At 44.1% G+C, this 23234-nt stretch overlaps 1 protein-coding gene across 1 annotated transcript in view; it reads right to left on the bottom strand.

The window, feature by feature from the left end:
* mpp7a (MAGUK p55 scaffold protein 7a) overlaps positions 1-22055 on the bottom strand; it is a gene marked incomplete in the record, with an annotated part of 73157 nt that extends 51102 nt beyond the window's left edge. The window contains 1 exon segment of the mRNA XM_076290497.1: positions 21837-22055.
* Between the last annotated feature and the right edge of the window lie 1179 nt (positions 22056-23234).

The raw sequence follows: 23234 nt of genomic DNA, 5'->3' as shown, positions 1-23234 counted from the left end.
TGCACACACACACACACAAACACACACACACACATTAGAAGGTAATAATCACACTACTAACTTTCTCCTGACTAAAGCCCTGAGGACTATTAAAGGCGAAGACTGATGGCATCAGGAACAAACACACTCACAGTGAGAGAGAGAGAGAGAGAGAGCACAGTTCCATACCAGAAACTTTCTAATGAGGAGACACAGCACTCAAAGAATCCTCCAGAGTTAGTTTGTAACACCATTATGGCAGTGTGTGTGTGTGTGTGTGTGTGTGTGTGTGTGTGTGTGTGTGTCTGAGCGCATCATGTAATAATGTGCATAAAGAACTGTTTGACATCAATCATCTCCAACTGCCACACTACACCCAAGGCCGAGAACACAAACGTACACACACACACACAAACACAAAAACACACACGCAGATAGAAAAACATTGACCTTGAGGACAGCATGTACTGCTGCAACAGATTGCACTGTCAAAATGAATAAGAGGCAGTCTGTGTGTGTGTGTGTGTGTGTTGTGAGAGAGAGAGAGAGAGAATGTGTGTGTGTGAAAGAGAGAGAGATGATTACCATAGGAAAAAGGAAAAAGAGAGGAGAGGACAAGGAGCTGAGGATCTGCTGGACTGCACTGCATGTTCTGGAGAGGCATTAGAGTTGAGGCCAGCTCCCCACTCGGGCATCCACACTGCAGGGCCCAGGGAACCTCATTACACACTCAGGCGGCCCGGATTACAGGTGTGCTCCACCCAGGCACTCATATTAGCTTTCCAGTGGAGGGACCGTGCCAAGGTACGCACAAGCACACACACACACACACAAACACACACACACACACACACACACACACACACACACGTAGACAGACATATCTCAGTACTGACACACAATCAAGAACACACACACACAGACGTGCACGCACACACACACAAATATACTACTCTTCTGGGTAATCCAGTTGGCAATAGTCCAGAACGCTAGGGTTCATGACTGCTTACACTAGGTTGTCCTCCTCATCACCATTCATTCACTTAAGTACTTAACTGGTCAGTGAAAGCAACGGATGTGTTTGTGCGGATGTGTGGGAACAAGCCCTGGAAGAGAAAGGCGAAGTGAGAAGAGATGGGGGGGGGGGGAGAGGAAGAGCTATGGAGAGAGAATGGAAACTTGTGTATTCTTGTGTGTCAAGTATTTTTTTTGTGTGAGTGTCTGTGTCCTTTTCACTCTGTCCTTTTCACTCTCTATCACAGAGATGCCACTCCCCTTGTTGTCACAGGTTAACTTGCTTTCCTTCTAGCTGCTGAATTCCAGCAAAAGGACATGATGAGGCAAGCAGGCTGCTCTGGAAGATGATAACCGACATCAGATCAGTACTGTTTATGCCAGGAGTTTCATTCAGCACTGCTCACGTAACAAACACAAAGGTCCTAACACCTACACACATACAGCACACACACAAACACACATACAACACACACTCAAACACTCTCACACACTCTCACACACTCTCACACACTCACACACACTCACACACACACTCACACACACTCACAAAATGCCATCCACACATACGCTGAGCTTTGCCAGCCGGCTGGTTCACCAGTGCCCCAGATGGTAGTTGACGGCGTGGAAAGTTGGATCATGATGTTCACTTAAGAACTTTCCCTTCTCTCTCATATGGCTAAAATAAGCTCACGCACCCTTCACCTCTATGCGCACCTGCACACTGACAGGGGAAGCCTAGCAGCTGTTACAGACACACATACATACACAAACCCATACACCCACACCCGCACCCACACACCCAGCCCCACCCACACACACACATACACACTAGGGATGGGCATTCGATTAAATTTTCTTAGTCGATCGTCAGGAGAATTAACGATCGACTATCGATTAATCATTAATATTTTTATATTAAAATTCATTATTTATTTCACGTTTTATAAATTAAAAATGCAATGGAAATACAAAAATACATCGTGTTTTTCCTCGATGAGATCTTTATTACAAGAAGAAAAACTTGTGGCAGTTAAACTGGAGGTTTGGTTAGGCTAAACTTGAAGATATGGCCTATGCGCTGTGGTGCTCTAAAGGCAGCGAAACCTACAGCTGCGAGCCGACGTTCTTAAACAGAGACCTTGTCGCAAAATCAAAATTCCATTGGAGCTCCAAGCGGATTTGTACACGCAGCCTTACACTGTTTACAGCTCTTCGAGTAACTGTACAATGTACACTTATGGGGTGGGTGCTTGCATTTCTTTAGGAATCCGCCGTCTTTAGACTGAGAGCAGGATGCACCGCCAGAGACATTAACCAGGGTCGGATGCACATTGCTTAAGTGGTAGCCTAGGCTACATCATTTGAGTCGTGGCCATGTTGTAGGCTACTTATACACGGCATCGCAGTGTTTGCAGTGAACTAAGTCGTTATTTTTTTTTAAATCAAAATGGTTGCACGGCACAGTTCGCTGTGACCTCTTCATGATTAGGCCTACTTTTGAAATCAAAACGGAAACTCGCAGGTAACTGACTATGGCGTCAAATATTGCCCTCGGGTGGTAAAATGTTTAATTGCTGCCATACAGTGAAATTAATTTCATTGCTTCAAGACTCATACTACACAATGCAACCTGCATTAGTTTAATCGATAACAAATTAACGTGATCGACGAAATTCTTAATAATCAATATTGATCGTCGATTAATCATGCCCATCCCTAATACACACACCCAGCCCCACCTACACATGGAGCCCCACCTACACACACACACACATATATATATATATATATATCTGCAACTGTCCAATACCCAACACCAATCAAAGACACACTACAGAACAGTGGACAAATATCATAGGTCATGTGATCTAACACCTATAAAGTACACAAAAAAAATGTCAGATCAAACTCTTGGCCTTGGTAAGAGTAATGCTGATGATTAGGGCCACCTGTGTTCTGTAACCTTTGGTGGAGGCAAGTTGTTAAGAGCCAGTAGCTTACTGCTGATAAAAAAATTTGGAAAGGGGTGGTGCACGTGTGCGTGCGCGTGTGTGTGCGGATGTGGGTGTGTGTGTGAGTGTGAGTGTGTGTGTGTGCACACATGTGTGTCTCTGTCTGACAGAGCTGTGACCGTCTGCCTGGAAACCCCCCAGACTTTTCCAAACTGACTCAAATCACACTCCGAGACATCGACAGTCCCATGACAACTGGATGTCTGTGAGGGGGACGTTTCGGGACAGTCCTAATGTGTGTTGTGTTAAAAGTTGGACAATGCTCCGGAGTTCCACTGGAACACTAATGGGATATGATAAGAGGAATGCTTTGCTCCAAAGGAGCCTTTGTGCTGCCATTTGAGGCCTTTATTGGCTATGAGGGATGCAGTGAGTGTGTCACTGGCCTGGGTCTGGTGTACATGTATGCAATGACTGGCCCTTTTATTTTTAGTGTGTGTGTGTGTGTGTGTTAGTGTGTGTGTGTGTGTGTGTGTGTGTGTGTGTGTGTGTGTGTGTGTGCCTTTATGAGTAATTCTATGTGCAATGGCCGGCCGCTTTGAATGAATCGCTCCAAATGAATGGATGCCATGTGCAAGTGTGCTTGTAAGTGTGAGTGTGTGTGTTCTCATTGCATGACTGTGCTCTGGGCACTACAATGAAGGCCATTGTATCTGAGCCCCAAACACGACCACAGTATTGCACCCCAACTCTACAGACCCTGTACCACTCCCCCTGACCCCAATCTGCCAGCAAGCGCACACACACACACACACACACACACACACACACACACACACACACACACACACACACACACACACACACACACACACACACACACACACACACACACACACACACACACACACACACACACACACACACACACACACACACACACACACAATCTCTTCTCTCCCTCTATCCACATCATTCCATTCTCAATGTCTTCACATAACCTCCAATAGACAGAGGTGGGGAGGGGGTGCAGAGGGAAATACCTCCATTGGTTTGAGACCTGATAAGTATGCAGAAGAGTTTGTGTGTGCTAGTCTACGGCCGAGTAGTGTACCACTCTGTGTCCAGCCGTCTGACTGTAATTCAAAACCATGGCCTGACCAGACAGCTAGTTGTGAGATACACAGAATCAAAGATTATTAAAAATAACTCTGTTTTATGGCCAGTGCTGAGCAGACCTGCAGTGCTGTAAACATGCCACACTCAGCCTTACTCACTCCGAGATGCTCCACTGAGGATGGATTTGAAGGCTGGTTCTGTTACCAGTAGAGCTACTATCCTACAATACTGTATATTATAATAGTTTACTCTTAAGTCTAATACACTTAAAAGTTGCTGAATAGTTGCTGAATCTTTTATATACAGTCCATGTGCTGAATAGTGAAGCCACACTGCCTTGCTTCCATAGGGCCAATAGTCTGTACTGCCTAGTGTTTGGCAGCACAAGCAGGGATGTAGTGGAGGCTAAACGCAGGTAAACGCAGGTAAACACAGTTTACCCACCTCTCGGGGCTATGTGCCAATTTCAGAAATAGAGTTTATCCAAATCTTATTAGAGTTTATCCACCTCTCAAAAGAGTTTATTAACCACTTGCAACTTTTAACATTTAAAAATCACACCGTTTTAACCACTTTCACAATATGTACACTCATCAACACTCTAGGAACCATTTAATACCACATTGGACAATAACCTCCACCATCATCAAACTTGTTCTGAATGCCTTTTTTTTTTAAATCCGATACCGCATGGCGCAGTCCACCTCACCGAAATCACAGAATTCATAGTTTACCCGCCTCTTATTTTACCACAACACCCCTGAACACAAGAGAGGAATCCCTAGAGCAGTACCGAGAGGAACTGGACTTTGAGAAGCTAGGGATGTTAATGGCACCTTTATCCAGACCACTAAACCAATGAAATGCTCAATGGTGGTCAGCTTATAGGAGGCTCAGCAGTCAGTTAATAAGAATCCCATTGGCCAGTTAAACAGCAGTACATTGATCAGACAGTAATCTGATTAACGAGTTAAGTTTCAGAGGTATCTTGGCAGATACTTATTGGAGACACCGAGGGGACGTAACAGTGGCGTTACAGAACAAGGGACAGAAAAGGCTGATCCATGACCGGCTCCCACAGAGACTGTGTCCAGCAAACCCGAGAGCCTTAACAATGATAGTGCTCAATGGCTCAACATAAGACAATACTCAACAGTTGACTAAGCACTAAGAATGTTGCCATGTTTGCAACTGATTCTTGTTTTGTAATGGTGGGCTAACCATTAAACGCCTTTATTTGGTAATTGCTAAAGTAGGTAAGGGGGGCTGTCAGCTGACATGTAGGTTTGAATTAGCTCAGTGGTGAAGTTTAAAGACACGAATCACATGAGACTGGATTTCATAAAGCCGAGATGCCTTTACATGGTAAAATGAGGGCCTGGACCAAGGGAAAGACTGCAGGGGCTTAAACAAATAGTGTGAGTTGCAAAGCCCCATCTCAGAGGCTGGAAACCAGAGTAGCTCTGCCATCGGAGGCCAAACTTTACACCCTCAGCAGGGCCAAATAAAGAGACGCCCTTTTCTCTCTCAAACACAAATACACAAACATACACACACACACAAAGACATGCGCACACACACACATGCATACACTCTCTCTCACACACACCTATTAGATACAGCTCATTTAGTAGGTGATTTTTAAACAAATCCTTTGTGAGGCCCGGATTCATGAGGAAGAAAAATCGTTTTAGAGCAACGGTCAATTTAATTAGAGACCTTTTCACCTCCCTGCAATCTGGCTAATCTCTAAGAGAGTGACTATGCAAATTAATTTGACTAAAGTCATTATAACAAGACTTCTTTGGACACACTGAAACGTAGTAGTATGCTGGCACACAGTCACAGACACATGGGAGGGAGACCGAGAGAGAAAGAGAGGACCATAGTGTGTGACATCAATTCCATATGCTATCTAAATAAACTGGCCTAGCCTACATGTACTCTACTGATTTCATCCCCATCCTAAACTCACAAACACTTTTACACACAGTCAAAATATTACTCTAATACACAACAACTATTCCCTTAAGACGTTAAGGGCACACTCACTACCATTATCTAATCATAAATGTTTAATATACACACACACACACACACACACACACACACACTTCACAGTGCCACACACAGGGGGACTGTCTTTCCATGCCATGCATGACTGACTGTGCAAGGGATACTGGAAATCTGTACTGAGCAATCTTAGTCATGTGTTCGTCATACAATTGTCTTTAAGTGTGTTATGGGGGTTTATGCTTTAAGTGTGTTATGTACTACACTTGACCATTAGTCATTACTTATTTATTTATGATGCCTTAAGCTGCATTGTGAGCACGCAGACATTTCATTTTTTGACTTAATGCACCTTGAAGAGCTACACTTATGGACATGTTTCCTACTCACACGCTCCAGTCATGATCTTTTTACACATGCTTGAAGGTCCTCCTGTTCCAAAGTATGTATACCATTTCACTACATCTGTTTTCATTCTCTTGCAGACACTATAAACTATCTCTACACCTTTCCAGCAGACACTGTACAACCAGGGGAGTTGGACTGTCAAAGTCCTGATGAACTGGAACCTATCTGGCTTTAGCTGTATCAGAAGGGATTATGTAGCGTCGTCTAGATGAAACGTCCTGAAGTTTCCCAGATCAAGTGTGGGCCGACACTCTCTTCAGAGCTTAGTGTCAACCTTTCAAAGATCAGAGACCATCACTGCAGAAAGCCACTATACTACACTTCCCCTTAATTATAGGCGTAACGATCATTTCAGATATCTTCAATGGAAAGAGTGCAGAAAGAGTCAGAAAGAGAGAGAACTAGTCAGAAAGAGAGAGAGAGAGAGAGATGGGATGGAGGGAGCAAAAGAGAGATATAATTGTCGTACAGTAAAAACCCCAGATTACAACCTGTGAGATGAGCTATTGCTGGAAACAGAAATCCATTGTTGTCAAGGAAGTGCAGACCTGACCTTAAAATGAAGTGTAAACAAAGGGTCTGCTGAAAGGAGCTTAGATAGCCTTTTTCCTGTCCGTCCATCCTCAAAAGGCCTGTCAGTGGCAGCTGAGTGCAATCTCCCAGCCTCGTGGGTCTTCCTCTGACCAAACCACATTAGCGTGCGTGAGCTTTTTTCGGTGCGCTTTAATGACCTGACTAAAGCTCCATTTCCCCCTAGAGGGACACAATAACAGTTAGCTCTGGGTGAATGCCTCGGCTATGCCGGAACAACCAATGCAAATGACAGTGATATGATACCTGAGCGCTCGGCTCCCAAAACCACAAAGCGCACAGTTAGTCAAACCAAGAGGAAAGAGAAAGGCTGTTCAAATTGTTCTTTCTGTTTAGACGGTTCTATGTCTTTTCAGGTTTTCCTTGTGTTTTTGTCCTTTATCATGAACGATGGCTGCTTTGTGACTGACACTTCAATATTCACTGTAACTTGATCAAGTATGACCCCTCCAGGCTACCATAGCAAGTCTTGTTTTTCTAGCTCATGGTAGACTAGTTTTCCAGGCAGTGAGCGATTTGTGGGCTGGCTAAACACACCTGGAGACAAAACACCTTTCCTACTTAAAAACAGCCACACAAAGAGCCAAGCGCCCACACACACACACACACACACACACACACACACACACACAGACACACAGACACACAGACACACAGACACACAGACACAGACACAGACACAGACACACACACACACACACACACACACACACACACACAAGTATGCCCTGTATGACACCGCACCATAGATCATCATGGTTCTTGCATATGAGGAACTAAAACTTATGACCAAGAGCTCAGTGGTCTGGCCCTCAGCTGCACACAGTCAGCACACAGAGTTCTCGTCAATAGTGACCTCTGTGTACTGGAAAGGACTCCGGCGAGGACCCAGTCATGACAGAGGGTATGGCCGAGCAGTGCCTGCTCAAAAAGAGCTGTGTTCCACATAGACAATGGCACTCTGTTCACAAACTTCCAGGCAACTGGTCGCAATTTTATGTAATCTCTCTTTTTTTTCCTTTTTCCGCTTCGGTGATCAATCCTCCTCCATTTATATTATGCAAGCAAATGGTTTGCATATTTGATACACATCTTTTTGATGCTTACAATTTCCTTCTGTTCCAGTATTCTAGCAATTACAGCCCCGCCCCCCCACACACACACACACTCTTTAATTATGTTACAGGCCAGTGGCTTTGGGCACCCCTTTAGAAAGGCGGCGCTGGTAGAATGGTTGGCATTGTCTGTCTGCAGAATGACTGACTTGTAGGAAACAGTAGGAAACAGTAGGGAGAAAGAGGGAACGAGAGAAGAAAAATAGGGACAGAGAATATGTGGGGTCCAGGGAGTGAGAGAGGGGGAGACTGTGACATACAGTCATTTATTATAATGGAAACCAGTGTACAAGAATCAGAGGCTGAGCTCTAGGGAGGAGGAAAGAAAAGTTAAACTCACCATTGGTGGTGATAGCCTACATGCATACTGCTGCAGCCAGGCAAGGCAAACAACGCACATGAGAGGTGACAATGGCACCATTAAAATGTAATCTAAAACAACTAATATTTCGCGAAATGCCGAAATGATCCTGTACTCAACCTCAAAGCATAGTAGTGTTTCACATTATTTACCAGATATAGGCTTACACACAAACAAACAAACATACAAATAAACAAACACACACACGGCAAGGCTAGTAGCCTTTTAGACAGACACACATTCAGAGACAAAAACACAAATGGCAGTCTAAGCCCACACACACAAACAGGCTAGACCATCATCCATATGCGCCACAGTAGTCTCCCTCCCAACATCTGTTTTGGCTATTTCTGCCTGCCTGTAATTGTCCTGACAGCAACCTCAGTCCTGGAGATCACTCAGATGCAATCATAAACACTCAGAGTCTGTCATTAGCGGCAAGCAGAATGATAACACACTGATACAAGGTCACGGAAACACACACACACACACACAGTATGCATTAAAACAAAACTCATAACTCATAGACATAGACATACCGGTATGCAAACATACTGACACACACATTAAGACATCATAAATAAGGCCACTAACACAAATACACAAATCATACACACATACACACACATGCATGGTATGAGTGGGGGACATTTTTTCCATGGGCCACTGGCGTCAGGACCTTAAATTAAGTCACCACGCTGACTGAGCCCTGTGGCCTGGGTAGCCGGCTCCTCCTCTGGGTTTAACCCACAACAGTGCCGACTCACTGTTGACTCGGAGCCGACAAGCCACACATCAGCAGCAGTGTCATTCCACAGACTACAGTCGGCAAATGGGAGGGGGGTGGAAACTGGAGCGTGGTGGAGGGTGGCACGGAATGGCTGACAATAGGCCAGAGAGAAAGCACATGCATCTGCGGGGATTCACACTCCTCTCACACACATCTCTGCCTGGAGCCTGAAAAATAGGGGTATGAGTCTCTCTCTCTCTGTGTGTGTGTGTGTGTGTGTGTGTGTGTGTGTGAGTGTGTGTGTGTGTGTGTGTGTGTGTGTGGGTGTGGGTGTGTGTGGGTGTGTGTGTGGCCCTCAAGTATTTATGACCGATGCGCAGCGAATCGGCGGTCATATAGGTTTAGTCAGATTTTTTTTTTTCTTTTTCGCATGTCCAAATTTCCGTCAAGGATTCCCAGGACACTGAAAGACCGGGGTACACGAAACTTGGTGGGGCATGTAACCCCACATGGATAGCATGAAACCATCGTTTGCCCCCCCCGCTGGACTGGACCCCCCGAAAGGAGGGTAGGGCAGACACAGTTTTCTGTGAATATCTCGAGAACCGTAGGGTCTAGGAGGACCATTTTTTTTTTGTATGTTGATCTCAAGAGGCCATGTCAACCCATTCCATAACCACTCATTTCATGTATAGCGCCACCTAGTTAAACACAAAAAAGTAAAAATGAGATGTTGTAATCGCAGGTATCTCTGGCTGACATGGTAAAAAAACTGCACGAAATTGGAAGTGTAGGATCAATATGACACCCTCTGAATGCACGCCAAGTTTCGTGGAATTCCGTTCATGGGGGGCCACACAATAAATTAATTTATGTTACTATACACCAACTGGCCTGTAGGTGGCCGGAGACAGTTTTCTGTGAATATCTCGAGAACCGTAGGGCCTAGGAGGTCCACCTTTTTTTGTATGTTGGTCTTAAGGGGGCATGTCAACCCATCCCATTACCACTTATTTCATGTATAGCGCCACCTAGTTAAAAATTAAAAAGCAAATAATTAGGTGTTTTCATCACAATATCTCTGGCTGACATGGTAAAAAAACTGCACGAAATTGAAAGTGTAGGATCATTATGACACCCTCCGAATGCATGCCAAGTTTTGTGAACTTTCGTTCATGGGGGGCCTTACAATAAAATAATTTATGTGTACATTTAGTGACCGTACACCAACAAGGATTCCCGGGACATTGAAAGACCGGGGTACACGAAACTTGGTGGGCATGTCGTTTTTCGTTTTGATCTGTAGCCCCCCCGCTGGACTGGACCCCCGAAAGGAGGGTAGGGCAGACAGTTTTCTGTGAATATCTTGAGAACCGTAGGGCCTAGGATGACCAATTTTTTCTGTATGTTTGCCTCCAGGGGTCATGTTAACCCATTCCATGTGCACACATGTGCATAAACAGATACACACGCACACACATACATTCACAGTAATCATACGTATGACACATACTCACACAGTAGACATATGTACGCATGCATGCACATGCACAAACACACATACGCAGGCAAACACACAAGCACGCACACACACACACACACACACACACACATAAACATAAACGTGTACACGCACACATACACAATTCAAGAATTTCTCAGAATTATGAACAGGCAAGATGGGGGTGGGGTTGTATAAAATTAATTTTACATCTGAAATCTATGAACTAATCATGTTTTGGTACTTGTTGTCTAGCAGATACCAGTGAGAATTGAGTGTGGATAATGCAATTTAGTGAGACAGTTAGAATCATATAGCCCTTTCAGAGTGATTTATTTTTGTGGAAAAAATGTGCTGGACTGGGCGGCGGTCATATTTTGTACCGCTCTGTGGTACATCTAGTTACATTGAAGGTATGGTTAGGCATGAGGTTCTGCTTTACATCTGTGCAGTCAGTGGTGTGAACTGTCCCAAATTGTGCATATCTATATCTAAGAATGTGTGTGTGTGTGTGTGTGTGTGTGCTAAGCTAAGCACTTGACCCTGTCAATGAGATTTTGGCGGTGGAGGGTGAAATTGCTCTATTATTACTGAGAACACTCAACACACATACAGAGAGAGCGAGAAAGTGAGTGTGTGAAAGAGAGAGAAAGAAGAAAAGTAGAATTGTGAAAACGTTGTGTGTGTGTGTGTGTGTATGTGTGTGTGTGTGTGTGTGTCTGTGTGTGTGTGTGTACTGGGCCACAATAAGGAGATTATCAGATGGTGTGCACACACAAACACATATTATGTTAAACACAGGCACACACACAGTCTTCAGAAAACTGTTCCAAATGCCCGCTGAAAAGAAGCACCAGTGTGCTGAGGCACAGAGAAGGAATGAAAGATTGGATGGATAAAAGAGAAAAAAAAGGAAAAGAAAGGGAACTTTCCTCCTCAGCACAATCCTAAGAGCTGAACGCATCCATCCTCTCACCACTCCTTTTCTCTCCCTCCTTTTCTCTCCCTCCTTCCTCTGTTCCTCTTTCGTCTCTCTCTAATTAGTGTTCGCACAGGGAGGCAGCACGAGTCTCACACACATACATGTACACACACACTCTCTCTCTCTTGCTCTCTCACACACACTGAATGTTCAGCTGGGCAAACTGAGCAGTAGAGCTGACAGGTGTTTACAGGAGGAGAGCACACACTGGTACCAGCCTGATAAAACAGCCAGCTGTACACCTAATCAGTCAGTCCTGCCTCCCCCTCCACACACACACACACACACACACACACACACACACACACACACACACACACACACACACACACACACACACACACACACACACACACACACACACACACACACACACACACACACACACACACACACACACACACACACACACACACACACACACACACACACACACACACACACAAATTGCCCACTCAAATATCTGTTACTCTACCTTTGATCAGATAAGCACAGTATAATCAATGCAAATGAGCAGTCAGAGAATCATCGATCCTCATCCACATCTATCCTTTAAACACTTGGTACAGCTCTAAGGACATCTCTTTATTGTCTCTAGGACGTCTCATTATTGTCTCTAGGACGTCTCATTATTGTCTCTTACTACGTCTCTCACTCCATGAACATCGCAGGTCAGCAACCATGTACTGCAGTATGCATGCAATAACAAAGAATATGTGCAATAGTGACTTATTTTCAATAATATCAGTACATTATCTAGCTTAGTTTTAGAAATTAAATCTACAATTCTGAATACATACATGACTTGCCTTTTAGCTTATTCATAATTATATTCTGAATTCTCTATTATTATTAATTAAATAATAGAGAATTCACTAATTCGTTTTTCTTTCCTTTCACATCTTTAAACTTCCAAAATGTTCTTGAGGAATTCAGTTCCTTTTGAATCACCCTAAAATTCTCACAATCGATTGCTCAGGATTTCTGCTCTTGATTTTGTATTTGCTACCATGTTATACTGATCTTAGTTGCTGTTTTGCTGTAATGTTTTCCTTGGATATATGCTTTAAAAACTACATAAGCCCTGTGCAGTCCACACAGGTTTGACCTTTAGTTCACATCTCAAACACAGATGAAGACACACACACTGACAGAGCCAAGAATTATTTATAGGGGCACACAATCCAAAACAGGAGGACTCTGATTTACAACAAGGGGCATAACTGTGTCATGTAACATTGGCATCAGTTATCATTAGGCCACGGAGTTAGTTGGCAGCCATAGTGATTTTTATGTGAGTTCACCTTGCTCTGAACGACACAGAAAGCTGCACTCACCTCTGCTGTAAATTATGTTTTATTTATTTAATGCTTGGCTCTTACAACTCGCCATACTTTGTATCGCTGAAATGGGACGGCAAGACGTAGGACTTGTGTTTAAAACCACATCCATGAATAAAAATAGAATCATAACCATGCCGTCTAATTTTAGGATCACCTCCCCACCCCAGAAACCCCCAACCCCAATCCCGAGTTGGCTGAATAATTCACAGGGAGCCATCCATGGAAAGACTTCATCTATAAACCAGCAGGAGCATAAACAAGGCAGGTTGGTTAGGCTCTCTCTGCTGACTATGCCTCAGCCATCAATGCTCTGCAAACTACACTAGACGATCTCCCACGGAGATTCTGATATGCAATGGACTACATCCCAAGCTTTCCTTGCCTCCAAGCACACATGAATTTCTTCAACATAAGCCCACAACAAATGCCTGAATACAGGCTAACATTCAACACATTAAATAAACTCTAAAAAATGGCAAACCCATCTAAACACAACCTCTATAAACATGAGTAAATACAAAAGCTAACTGCAAAAGCTTCAACAACACTGACTCAACAGAATATTAAATAATCTTAAATATTAAAATATGCATTGTTTATTCAATAAACCATTTTATTCCATTGTGCCCAGAAATTCAAAGATAATTTTCATATGGTCTGTGGCTATTATTTTGATGGACTAATTTACTGTTTGACATGTTTGAAAAAAAATGGTTTGTGTTATCTGTGTAAAAGTTCAATGTAGCAGCCTATAGCATAGGAATGGGTTGGCTTCCCCAATTGTGTTTTCTAGGAAGGTACTAATTAGAGTCTTTGTGGTCTTTGAAGAGTGTGTGTATGCTGAAACAGTAAGTATACCTCAAACTCTACCACTGTACTACTACTCAACCACCCATAATTTCCAAAATGCATCCAGACATGGCAAATGAAGGCTTCCTTGTTGGAGGTGTGTGTGTGTGTGTGTGTGTGTGTGTGTGTGTGTTGATATTCCTAAGGAAACATAGCCATGCCCAAGTATAAGCCTAGACACCACTGCACTATGCTGTGCTGTGCTTTGGGGTTGAATATCAGAGAATGAGAACGCTACTACAGTTTCACAAGGCAGTGCCATGACCTGCTGTACGCAGAGCCTTACCCCCTGCTGCTTCAGACATGGTGGGAATCACATATACATGACCCCGACGTAACACCCCCCCAACCCCACCCCCACCCCACACACACTTTTCCCACACTCTGTACTCTGCTCCTGGGGTGTCTGATGTTCTGCCTGTTGCCGGCAGACATGTGGGGGTTCATGTTTCCTTGGGGCCAAAGGAAAAACACACTCTTCTCTTACACCACTGCTGAGAACAGAGCTGCTCTGGCCAGCCAGGCACATGTGTCAGCATGTCTACGGAGCCCCATGGACTGACTGTCTGATACATATGATATATTTTCATTGGAGTTGTGATACTGCGTGGGCCACAGTCACAAGTACAAGATTGTCTCTGCAGGAGGGGGGAGGTCCACTGGCTGAAGCGTGTAGAGAGGAATGTATGTATTGTGCTCTACAGATGTATGGTTGTGCTCTACAGTCCACACTAGTCCGAATCAGTTTTAATACAGATTTTTCAGAACAAATCCGATCCGTGTCCACAAACATCGTATCAGGTTTGCAGTAGATACGATGTGCGTCCATATTACTTATTATTATTATTGATACGCAAATCTCTCAGCCGTTTACCGTTTGTCAAGTCCCGCATCCCTATGTTACTGTTGCTAGGTCAGATAAACAATGGCCATGCAATGTTAAAAACCTGCATTTATACTTGTAGTTCTGATTCTTCAGAATCATGACAAACGTACAGTCAACACATGGGTTATTGTCTGCTAAGATTAGCGAACAAAGGAACAAAATAGCCAACCTCATGTGATGGACAATATAGAACATGAGGTAGCCTACTCCTTTACTGGAGCTGCACTCACAGCAAGTCTGACTGCATCTGTGTGACAGCATGTGACTGTGTATGTGAGCATGTGCATGCATGCCTCAGAGAGTGTGTGTGTGTGTGTGTGTGTGTGTGTGTGTTTGTGTGTGGAAAGTCCATAGGCTTTGAAAGTCACCTGCCCACACAGTGTTCCCCAGACCCCTTTATAGCAGTGGTGAAGTCTAGTTAGCTGTAGTGGATATACTGTGATGTAGTAGTTAGCTGTAGTGGGTATACTGTGATCAACCCCAAATGTTAATAAATGTATCCTTGCCAATTTTAAGTAGGTATACTGAGATGGTGATGCTTTTTAAGTGTGTATACTGCGTAGTCCTGCATATCATGTAGACTACACCACTGCCTTAGTGTGAAATAACATAGGCTACCAGAGCCACTAGGAAAATATCTAAGCTTATAGGTGTCATGCAGTAAGTTCCGCTATTACAGGGCTTTCCGCAAGGACATTTTCTGTGCTTGAAGTTAGGCTCATCAGACATTTTTAAAGATCTAATATTATATAGGCTAAACGCCTACTGTCAAATCTCGTCCCACGCCTGAATTCAGGCACAGTGTTTTTAACAGTTAGCCTTGATATCTAATGTGTTTTGATTTAATTGTCAGAAAAATATAGCCTGACAAGCCAGACCCACATTAAAATGTAGGGTCTGGGCACTCACCGTTCGCAGTGCTCAGTCCGAGGGGCGGGATAATCGGTTGTCTTTCAAATTCCCTCTGCACGCAATAGGACAGCGCTGAGTCCCATGCGTTTTCCCACCAGCGGAGCTAGTTGGCTAGTTCAAACTTTTGCCAACTTAAAGCAAGCTTAACTCGTGTCACACTGTTAGCCAAAAGCAACATCCATCTTCTTTGTTTTCAAGTAGCAGGGAATTCAAGCCAAACCGTTGCAACTCATTCTCATCAATCGCATCAATCATTATGTTAAGCCCGCCTAACGACTCTATACACGATTTGATTGGCCTGATAGAAGTTTAATTTTTCGAGCTCACAAGCCAACGGAGAGTTGCTAGACTAGCCCTGGAAGCAAATGTAATTTGCTGCCGCTAGGATGCGTCTAGATTTCTAGGCTAGGAAAAATACTGTTTTTGCTCAGTATGAACCGAAATGAAAATCATTCTGTTTTCAGTCCCTCGTGTGTGCGCACATGCACCAATAGTATCTGTGTATGTGTGTGTGTGTGTGCGCACCAATAGTAGCTCTGTGTGTGAGAGAGTGTCTGATAGTTTGAGTGTAGGAGCTGGCTGTTGACCTGAGGGATGTCATGTGAATGACCTTGTGGCTTGCAGAAAATGTGTCAATAAGCTGTGTGTCCCTGATTGCTCCGCTCACTTACTCTCTCTCTCATACACACACATACACACTGTGCGCACACACCATCTGATAATCTCCTCATTGTGGCCCAGAATACACACACAGAAGCATTTCTCACAATTCTCTCTCTCTCTCTCTCTATCTCTCTCTCCTGGTTAAGCATTTATCTTTAGTTCAGCACTGGCCTGCATATGGAAGGACTGATTTGGACTGAATAACAGTGAAATTACTGGTTAAGCATTTATCTTTAGTTCAGCACTGGCCTGCATATGGAAGGACTTATTTGGACTGAATAACAGTGAAATGAAGGTGGCACTTGAAACTGGACTTCTCCAGTTCTGTTTTTCTCTTCATCTACCTCTACACTCTCCGTCTGCCGGTCCTCTCTCTTACTTTCTGATGAAAGGCATTCCATTCATTAGACCTGCATAAAGACAGGCGTTATCCCTGCTAAGCCAGTCAGTCTGATTAGTGGAACTGTGTCACACCTTAAGATATGAGAGCTGACCTGCTGTCCATTCAGCTAAGAGGAGAGGCAGAACATGGTCCACTGTGCATGCGTGAGTGTGCGCGTGTGTGTGTGTGTGCCAGTGTGTGTGAGAGTGAGTGTGTGTAGGTCAAACTGAGCATGCAACATTGTGTCTGTCACTAAGTGTGCATGTCAAAGAGAGAAAGAATAAGTGTGAGTGTGTGCAAGGATATTGTTTCATTTCAGACAAGGATCGAATTACTTTCTCTGACTGACCAGGGAGAGCAGTTAACCTGAACAAAATCCCCCCTTGATCTGTTGGACTAACCCATATTAATAGAAGTCATTTTGCAAAACCGACAGGGCTTCACACACACAGACACACACACACACACACACACACACACACACACACACACACACACACACACACACACACACAGGGAGAATACTGACATGAAAGACAACTGAAAGACACATGAAAATCTGTGTGAGCCAGCTTGTTGGTGGCCGCTCATTAGAGGAAACAAAACACTACACTCTCCTTCCTGTTAATCAGGCTAGAGGGAGAAAAACGGAGTGAAGGAGACAGTGACTCTCAGAGACTCGTGACCAAGGGAGACCCAGAACACCTTTTATTTGGGAAGCTTGAGTCCCGTCCCAACTATTGAAAGGTTACAAGCTTTTCACATATACTTCTCACACACTTACAATAACACACGCCCCTCCAAAACACATTACAGTTTCACACAGTCTCTCTCTCTCTCTCTCTCTCTCTCTCTCTCTCTCTCTCTGTCTGTCTCTCATCAATCAATCACTCACTGCTGAGAGAGAGAGAGAGAGAAAGGGAAAGGGAAAGGGAGGAAACTTGGAGGGAGGGAGACAAACCTGAAAGTGATGGTCTATTTCTTAGCAGAGCTCCTCTCTGTTTGGCTGAAGCTCACATCCCAGGAGGTCAATTAGCAGCTGAGAGGAGATGGCCTGAGACCACAGCCAAATTAATTTCCATATTGAAATTAAGGATGTGGAACAGAGCACAATGTCCGGACGGACACATTCCCTTCTCTCACGGAGACAGCCTCCTTTTCTCATGCAACCACTCAAAGGCTCCCTGCCTGGGAGGGCCTGAGACAAAAATACCCTGGACCAAAAATGACAAAGTTCTAGCTTTTTCTCTGCTCTCGTTCTTTCTCTTCTGTCCGACACCCTTTCTTCTCAACAATTAGTTAGTCAGACACGCACATAAGAACCCATTTGTATTCTGGCTCTGTTCTCGTCTCTCATGTTTCCGCCACCATAACTTGGCTGATACGCCAAGACCACATCATCCCCATGAGGTGCAGAAACACCGCACTTAACTTTTCCCAGTCTGCACTATTCCCTGGAAGGGGAACGGTAGGGGCCGATGTACTAACACCAAAGCATCCGTGGACTTGGTCCCGAGATTATGAATGTGGCAGCAAGAGAGCGGGAACAGCAGCAGGGTGTAGCTCAAGAGCTGCATAGGAATCGGGCAATGGCAACAGACAGCTCCAGCAGCGTTTCCAGAGCCTTCCCACAGTATTCCCACAACATTCCCACAACATTCCCACAACGCTCCTTGGGCCCTGCCCGCCCCACGGCACTGACCTGTGGTTTTAGGAACAAAAACACAGGAATGCCAGTTATGCAGGGCCGCGGCGGAACAGAGGCAGGGCCAGGATCACCGAGGAGTGAGTGCAGACACCTGTGGCTGCAGCAGAACACACACACACATTTCCATGATGGATTTTCTATGTCAAAAACACACATGAGCAGATATAGATATCAAACCCCACCCAGACCACCCACAATTATCGATATATGTGGACAATTACAATAACAACCAACAAAATATGATCAAAACGTTATAATGTGCAGTCATGACATGCTATATATGTACAATCACACACACACACACACACACACACACACACACACACACACACACACACACACACACACACACACACACACACACACACACACACACACACACACACACACACACACACACACACACACACACACACACACACACACACACAATCCACTCACTGCATGGAACAGCAGCCGTGTGGAGAATGTCTGGCCCCCTGAGGTACTCAGGCTATTAATACACTCATGCTGGGGGAGCAAGAGCTCTAAGCTCTCAACCATTATTTAGGAGAGGGCAAAACTGAGTCTGTGTGCGTGCGTGCGTGTATGTGTGTGTGTATATGTTGGGGCAACAAGCATGTAATTTTCTTTATCCGTATGTGTGTGTGTGTGTGTGTGTGTGTACGTTTGTTTACATCAACAATCATCCAGGAGTACCTTGCATATGCAAGTGTTTAAATGTCCTTGAATGCTGACAACAGGACAACATAGTACCATTATAGCCAGAGAATCTGCATCTGCGGAGGTTGCATAAGACAGAATGGCTCTATGTGTATGCACTGTATATATGCTACTGTGTGTGGGGACAGAAGGGGGTGGACAAGGACCCTTAAGCCAGCTTGACCCTTTGTCAGGGTCACAGCCGTGTCACTTCTCTCGAGAGCATTAACAGCCCCTTACTAATCTCCTCTGGAATCTTTTTGAGACCAGAGGATTCCACATGCAACACCGCAGACCCGTCAGGGGAAAGCTAGATTAAGAAAAGAGGAAAGAAAGAGCATCGCGAAACGTGTGGGAACGAGGGAAGAAAAGAGAGGAACAGGTAGAGGAGGAAGAGGTTGAGGGCACGGTGGCTGAGTCCTGTGGTATAGCCAAGGATGAGGTGCCTGGCGTTCCCTCACAGTGCGTAAATTACTGACAGTTTTAAAGGTCAAAGCTGGATGATCCTACAAAGTACACAAACCCAACTGACAGCTAAGCAGTCTACTGACACTTCGGAAAAAGATAGAAAAAGAGGCGGGACGGGGGACTAGAAAGAAGGATGTATGCAGGATGAGTGATGTATTTAGTGTGACAGTGATGTACTTAGCATGACAGAAATTAACCTTGCAGCTCTCACGGCTCTCTAATAAGGTATCAGGACATAGATCCTATAAGGACCACAATACTGCAACTTTAGACACATTGCTGCGATTCGAATTTTTGCTTACTACAAACCAAATACAGTATTCTAGATCTGGGTTTGCATAGTTTTATTGCATAGTTCTCTATCCTTTATCTTACCTATTTATTCTCTATTTATTCTACAGCTCTTTTATGACATGTCTCTGTGATGTTTGTAATGTCTATTGTCTGTCTGTCGTGTCACCTGTTTTGAATATAATATATGTCTTGTGAGACGTGCAATGTTGACCACATGAATTTCCCCTAGGGGATAATAAACTTTACCTTGACCTTGACCTTTTATGGACAATTGGGCATACAAGATCAGGGCACACGGATACTAGGGACCACTATACTGCAACTTTAGACACATTGCTGCGATTCTCATAAGTGAGAGGTTCTTTTATGTATTACAAACCAAATACAGTATTTTAGATCTGGGTTTGAACTTGTATGGACTTCGGCAGCTTCGAAGCTGAACAGGTTTTGAGGTTTCACCTCTGCTGACAATGTCATTCCCATCTATTTCAGGCGAACTCATTCATAAAGTACTCAAGTTACTTATTTAATAAATTATCTAGGGGTGTCAAACTCATATTAGGTAGTGGGTTGGATTTGTTGGAATGAGACCTTGTGGGGGCTGTCTCTGGTCTAGTAATCTCTGTAACAAACACACAATGCGTCTGACTGAGAAGGATCCAAGAACACCTGCACCGTTTCTGTATGAAGCAAATAAGAGTCTTGGAGACAAGTTAACCTTCAGCTTTTTTTACACCACTAGTGCATCACTTTGTGACCCCAAAGAGTCTGTTTGTTGGAGGGCTAGTAGATGCAGAAGGCTGGGCTATCGAACAAGGATGAACACATCAGAGCCACAAGGGACAGACCTAAGCAGGAAATCATCAGAGAGCAGACACCCCCCTCCCATCCAGCTCCTCTGTCTCTCAAGTCAAGGCCAAGGTCGCACTGACTGAGCTGTTGGTTGAAATGCTCCATTATTGATTTTGTGTCCCCTGATTTCGCCCAGAATAATGTCTCCTGATTCCATGCATCTGCAGCTTTGCCTCTTTTCAGGTAGGCTAGTAGTCTGTCCCCACCTGGAACCACAGCTTATTATAAACTATTCTCTAGGCCTGCTTTGAAACGAAATTAATGCAAATGATTCATTATCTCGTCACTACGTTTGGAAAGTTGTTGTAGGCCGTGTAGGCCAAAGTTTCTTACTATCGACTGCTTGCCTGTTAACTCACCTTGTTTATAAATAGCGAGTGGTTTACGCAACCTCGAAAGAATGTTTGACTCATGAAATACAGTGTGCCGTAAATTCATGCAGGGCAATTTTCCAAGAGGATACATGTCGGTTTACTAAGCAACTTTGTATGTTAGCAAAGTCGCCACTAGCTTCTACTATTGGCGCTGATGTTGGCTGAAGAATCCGGTTGCTTGCTTGAGACGGCGGCGGCGATGTCCGTGTCAAGCTCAGTGTAAACAATGCAGCGGAAGAAAAGTTGAGACAGTGTAGCAAATAGGCTACTCCACATAAAACAAATCTGTCTGATCATTATTTTGAATATCTATCCTACCTTCTGTTAAACAAAGGAATACGTGGTTGCATATCACAAACAACGTATCTTCCAGAAAGTGTGCATACGCAGTAAGATCTCTGAGTGATCTCATTCAGGACATAGGCTATTGTCATACAGTTTCCAAGGCTTGGAATCCAAGCAACAACATAACCTAAACGTCTCCGTCCTGTTGCACGGTCTAAATTACACTGCAACAGGACGGAGTGTAGCCTAAAACAGTCTCAACAAGTTGCAAGTTTACCCCAACAGCTTAAGCAACAGAGACATGGTTCAGTCCACATGAGTTCCCCAATAGTGTCTCCTCCTTTACTTACTAGCACTGCTTGTTGTGGGTTCCTCCTGTCACCGAGCTTCTTTCTTCACACTTCGTTTTAAACTTTTACAGTGCTCAAGCCTTTAGCGCACACAAACGCCACAGACAGTTAAAACTTTGAGTGATGTTTCTCAAGTCGGTCTGTGAAATACCGGGTTGTTATTTATCCGTATCTTCGCGACGCGATTCTTCTCCAAGCGAGACGCCCAGTCCCCGACACTCGTTCAATGGAGCAGCCTGGCGGAAGCAACTCGCTCCTTGATTGGCCCGTTTCCCAGCAAAAGGGTGGCGCTCATGCTGAATACGTAGACCTTAGTGGTAGTCTCAAATTATCAATCATGTTATTTCACGGCTCGCAATGTAATACATCAATAATTGAAGTCTTTGCTATCAATAAAGTTTGGTGTGACAGTAACCTGAAATTATGTCACACATTCCACCTGAGCGTATTACAATGTTGTCTGCTTTCAACTCTGTAGGCTACCCTAATTCGATAATGACTATAGCCTAAAAAGGCTTGTCAAATTGTCCAGGTTTTTGTTTGTTTGTTTGAAGTTTTGTCCTGTTTCCTGTTACTTTTAATTATTAGTGGCAAATCCACTTGCTCAGCCACGCATCAAACTGTTACACAACCTCCTGATCTTTGCATGCAGGGCCGCCCTGTAGTCCATGCGTGCCTGTCAGATGCCCCGAGGAACTAAACAGCACGGTCCGGTTTAACAAGGTTGAACGTGAATCGTGATGTTGATCGTCCACTGGCACAACTGGAAATGTTTTTTCGAACTTTTCATCTGAAAAAGAGACTATATTTAAACAATGCGCTTTCCTTAAGTAAAAAATGTATTCTTAAATTACCTCAGGATTTAGCAAAAGTATAAAGCAATATCGGCCTACTGTTAGAACACAGGCCTTATCCCATTATGTGAAAACTGATCACAGACCACATCACTTTTATGACAAGCAATCCTGTAGCAGCAACTTGAGGTCCATGAACAAATGAGTCCATCTCTCCAGTTAGCTGCCAGCTCTTACAGTTATTTATTACGGGTCTGTTCAGGTTTGTCATTCTCTCTCTCTCTCTCTCTCTCTCTCTCTCTCTCACACACACACTTTCTCTCTAAATACATTCTGGTTAATTGGAAGGGGGGTGTATCCTCTCCATAGAGAGCCGATCGGGTCCCTTTGTTAATTTAGACTACTTTTGGCGGCCACCAAAATGAATAATGTGAACGAGCCTTGTTTCTTGGTTATCTTTAATACCACTGAACAGTGGCACCATCTTGTGGTAATCATGATTATGTCAAGTTCCAGTTAGTTCTCTGTCCAATGCATGTTTGAGCTGTGCTGCCTGATCCCTGCATACAAGATGTTGGTTTGCAATAGCCCTGTTAATGATTAA

The sequence above is a fragment of the Alosa pseudoharengus genome, unplaced genomic scaffold, assembly GCF_046254945.1.
Source record: "Alosa pseudoharengus isolate Yale_2024_CS ecotype anadromous, Long Island Sound unplaced genomic scaffold, YU_APseudo_1.1 YU_APseudo_1.1_scf_18, whole genome shotgun sequence".
Lineage (NCBI taxonomy): Eukaryota > Metazoa > Chordata > Actinopteri > Clupeiformes > Clupeidae > Alosa > Alosa pseudoharengus.
Note: the sequence above shows the minus strand (reverse complement) of the source record. Positions and strands in the feature narration are given on the sequence as shown.